This window comes from Euphorbia lathyris, chromosome 10 (assembly GCF_963576675.1).
Source record: "Euphorbia lathyris chromosome 10, ddEupLath1.1, whole genome shotgun sequence".
Lineage (NCBI taxonomy): Eukaryota > Viridiplantae > Streptophyta > Magnoliopsida > Malpighiales > Euphorbiaceae > Euphorbia > Euphorbia lathyris.
In genome coordinates, this window is record NC_088919.1 from 43,825,632 (window position 1) to 43,830,933 (window position 5,302).

Consider the following 5,302-nt stretch of genomic DNA (forward strand, 5'->3'; position numbering starts at 1 on the left):
TCTTCCCTTTCATACCTCGATTGTGATAAGGTTGGTCTCAATCGTGGCCAAAAGTTAAGAATACGACTACTTGATTTAATATGAAAATAAAATTGGGAAAGAAAAATAGCACATTCATCCTATATTGACTTGAAATTCAACATGTATTATGGCTAAAGTTTCCTTAAAAACTTCAATTGGTTTTTAATGTAAGACGAAAAATAATATCGAGCTAAAAAGCTAAAGTTGTTAGTTCGATTTATGCCTATAAACCTAATTGAAAATTGAAAATAAGATTTATATTTATCATGAATTCATGATATAAAATAGAGATTTGAAACTAAAGAAATTTTACTTAAATACATTCACTCGAGACGTTTTTTATAAAATCGTATCGGAGATTTGTAAAAATATTGCCCGTATAGAAATATTATTTCTATCAATAATGATAACCTTAAAATATGCTTAACATTATTTTGAAAGTTAAAATATTTGAAAACATATGAAATATTTTCTTTATGAAAAATTTCTATTATTTGTGAAAAAGTGTTGCAAAAAAAAATGTTGCATTTGTTTGTGAAAAATTGTTGCATATTATACTTTACTTAAAATTGAATAACAACATGCATTTAAAAATAAATAGCATTCATTCTCATTCGTTGCATTCATTCGTACTTAAAAATAAAATGGATATGAAATACCTCCTCCCACACTTAATTTGGATCATGTCCTCATTGGTGCAAAAAGTGATAAAACACGAAAAACAGTACGAAATAAACCATTCGAATTAGAAATGAAAAATATAGTACCATAACATTCAAACATTTAATAATAAAGAGAATTGTACCAAACATAAGTAAAAATATTGTACCAAACCGAATAAAACATAATAATAACGAACATGAGTTAAAGAGAGAAACGATAAAACCTATCAAGGTGATGGTGGTGGAGAAGGCGTAGTCTCAACTCCTTGGCGTCGGAAGAAAGAGAGCATCCGGCGACGAGTAGACTTGTGCTCACGACTCAATGTAGTGATCCTTGAACTCATTTCGGCATTATTGGCAACGACTTCATCTAACCGCAAATTCATGTTACGGTTATGCTCGTTCATTTGTGTCAAAACACGTTGCCATCCAACTTGTTCTTCTTCATTTGGTTCCATATTAGCTTGCTCTTGTGCATTGGCATCAACATTCTCGTCCTCCTCATCATCTTCATCAAATTCCTCTTCATTCTTCTCATCATCATCTTGGGCACCTAAACCTTGTGAACCCGATGCTTCACTACCTATGGTAGCGAAAACACGCCTTGTGCGATCCGCATAGGAGATAAAGGCGGGTGGTCCCAACTTCTTCAATAAATTGGCCCTTTGAAGTGCCGTGAGATCCAATGATGGTAAACCAACATGAGACATATTTTGATAATCCGCTAATTCACCCCGAGCGCCCAAAACAATGCCGGTAATCAAATTACCCATAGGCACTTGCTTATTGCGGGACTTGGAAGCTCGAACCAAATTAGTAAATATCATTTCAATACTATCAATTGTCAAACCCTTAAAAATAGCATCAAACACAACCAAATCACGAACTTGCACTTTAGAACTTTCAACCCGACCAAATAAGGAGAATGATAAAAACTTGTGAAAGAAGAATACACAATCATCCTTAATTAGCTTGCTAAATGTATTCTTAGGACTAAAAACATCTAAACCGGTTAAAGAATTCCAAACCACATTTGAATCAAAAGGCTTCGGCTTTGAATAGAAATTTCGAGTAGGAAAACCAAACCAACGGTTCATAGCCGCATAATTAACATTATAACGGACTCCATCACTCCGAAAAGAGATAACTCCTTTCTTTTTGTCATAGGTTAGAGTAACCAAAAACTCAATAATATGCGTTTTAAGACTAGGAAAATGCATACTAGCAAATCGTTTCCAACCAAGAATGGTAAGAAATTCATCAATACGCTCGGTAAAAGAAAGAGTATTTACCGTGTCGGTGTCAAGAAAAGGCATGTCCACAAACTCTACAAGGACATTAGAAAACCAGCGATATAAGCGTCCTTCGGCTTTCGACGTGATATCGAACGGTGCTCCATATTGAACCCGTAATCTATTGATCTCGGTAGCCTTGGTTTTGTTTGCAACGGTCTTTTGTCTAGGCATAGTGTTTGGTTTGTGAAATTTGGATGAAATAGATGAAATTTGGGTAAAATAGAGTAAGAAAATATGAAAATATGAAGGTTAGAATGAAAGATAATGGTGGTGAATTGAGGAAGAAGAAGATGAATAGGGTAAAAATTTATGGGGAAGATGAGTGAATCTTGTTATTGGGAAGAGAAAAGATGATGGATTGGTGTAAAAATAGGTGGTATAAATAGGTGTAAGTAATAGGTAATGATTAGGATAGTTGAATAGGTAGGAAATAGAGTAGGAATAGGAAAAGAGAGCCAAAATTTCGCCCAATCCCGCACCTATCAGTCGCGACAGACAGAAGGTAAGGGGCGAAATTCTTGCCTGAAAATCTTCCTTCGCTGTCTCAACTGAGAATTCGAAATCTCAACTGAGATTCTGAAAAATTTGGATAATTTGGGACTGTTTTGGATGATTTTAACACTTCGAAACCAATTCCTCTTTAAAATTAAGTACCAAAATGTGAACATTAATCCCTGAGACTAAGATAAACAAAACTAAAACATTAAATTAAAGGAAACCCAAAGGTTATTCCTTAAAATAAAAGAAATAAACTAAAGAATTAATGCACTTTATTTATCTTTGGTAAACAATACCATAATTTACATCTATATATAAACATTATAAAAACATAATTGACAAACAAGCACTCATATATATTAAAAACAACAAACATAAACACATAAAATGTATATATATATCCCTAACTAGAAGACAGACGACGTGCATTGGCCCTTTTGATCTTCTTTCGAATGAAGACTTGCCTCTCTGGTGCAGAAAGGAATGTTGGACCAGAACGGAAAACTCGTTTAACAAGTCCCTCGTTCTCCAAGAACTCGTAGTCTAAAATCGGGTATGGTTCTGTGTCTGTCCAAGGAACAGAAATGGTTCCCTTGGCTCCTAATATGATTCCACAAATGATGTTGGCGAATCCAATCTTCTGTTTCTTCGAACGAGAAGCAGCAACTAACCCCTCCATTAGAATCTTCGAGGAGTTCACTAAGTTGCCTTGGAAAATGTCGCCCAACACATAGAGATCAGTATCTTTCACAATATTGCTACTGACCCGACCAAAAAGGCTGTGACAGAGGAACTTATGCAGATACAGCATGGAATTAGAATTAATGGACTTGTTGAAGGCAAGACATGGATTGAATCGCCAAAATTCTGTTAGCATTCTCCATATATCTCTAGAAGTCATATCCCTTCTAGGATGGTGTTGAGTTGTGTCTCGGGGTGGAAATCCAAACCAATTACGAAGTTCAGGATATCCAAAAGTGAATACCTCCCCCTCACAACGAAAACTGAGACGAACACGTCTCTTGTTGACGAACCTAACGGTGGAGAAAAATTCCAGAACTCAATTTTCAATAATAGGAAATTTCATAGAAACAAATTTGGTCCAACCCAAATTAGTCAGATAGCGATCAATTGCTTTGCTTATTCCGAGTTCCTCGTTCAGAAACTCGTCCAGATACATCATGCCAAAGAACTGAGCATATCTGAATTGCAGAAAACGTTTCCCCTCATCATGGTTATAAATGGGAAACCATGCACCATATCTAGTAGAGATATCTATTTTCCTTTTTGGAAAAGAATTTCGTTGTTGAACGTTCTTCAAAGACTTAGTCATGTCTGTGATGGAAAAGAAAAAAAAATGAAGTCTGTAGGATTTGAGAATTTGAGAAAGAAATTTAGAAAGATGAAATGAAATGGAAGAAGTCTGATCCTACAGGAATATATAAGAACTATAAGTGAAAGGTTATGTCTGTTAGAAAGAAATAGGTGTCAAAGTGATACCTCTTTGATTTTAACGGATAGAAAATGTAAGAAAGAATACTGTAAACTCTTACAGTTATTTAAAATGTAAGAAGATAGAAAATATCTCAACTGAGATTCTCAGAATCTCAACTGAGATTTTCAAATCCTGAAACATAGAAAATCTCAACTGAGATTTCTGCACATATAGTTTCTCAATAATACTTAACACTTAATGAAAATTTCAAAACATGACTAAATTAAAATTTTAATGTGAATAAAACTCATTTTGACTTAATGATAATAATAAAAATAAAATTAAAATCAAAGTAAAATAAATTAAAAATAAAAATTGATAAATTAAAAAGAAAAAAAGAAAAAAAAATTAAAAAGAAACAAATAAAATTAAAAACATGAAAATCAAAGAAATTAACCTTTTATTATTATTATTTTTTTTTTTTAAATTTATTTTTTTTTTAAATTTTATTCACGGACTCAATTACTTGAATTGGAGCTCCGTCATAATAAATTTTGCAACGATTACCATTGACCTTGAATCGGTTGCCATTAGACTTTTCTAGCTCCAATGTCCCGTAATCAAATGTTTGAACAACCAAAAATGGTCCAGTCCATCTAGATTTTAGCTTACCTGGAAATAATTTTAATCTAGAATTGAAAAGTAAAACCTTATCTCCAACATTAAAGGTTTTAATTTTGATTTTGGCATCATGCCACTTTTTAATTTTCTCCTTATAAATGCTCGCATTTTCGTAGGACAAATAGCGTAATTCATCCAACTCGTTTAAGTCAAACAAACGCTTTTTCCCTGCGCTTTGCAAATCATAATTAAGGGTTTTTATAGCCCAATATGCTTTATGTTCTAATTCAACCGGCAAATGACAAGCTTTACCATAGACTAATCTATAAGGTGTCATCCCGATAGGTGTTTTAAATGCAGTACGGTATGCCCATAGTGCATCGTCAAGTTTATGTGCCCAGTCTCTTCTAGAAGACGAAACTGTTTTCTCAAGTATCCATTTGAGTTCTCTATTTGAAATTTCTGCTTGACCATTCGTTTGAGGATGGTACGGTGTAGATATACGATGGTGTACTCTGTATTTTTTCATAAGTGACTCAAAAGCTCTATTTACGAAGTGAGTACCACCGTCGCTTACCATAACTCTAGGAACTCCAAATCGACAGAATATTGAATTTAAAAACTTAACAACTACTTTAGAATCATTTGTCGGGGTTGCAATTGCTTCAACCCACTTTGAAACATAAGCTACGGCTTCTAATATATAATTTTTGCCAAAAGAAGGAGGAAAAGGACCCATGAAATCAATACCCCACACATCGAAGATTTCA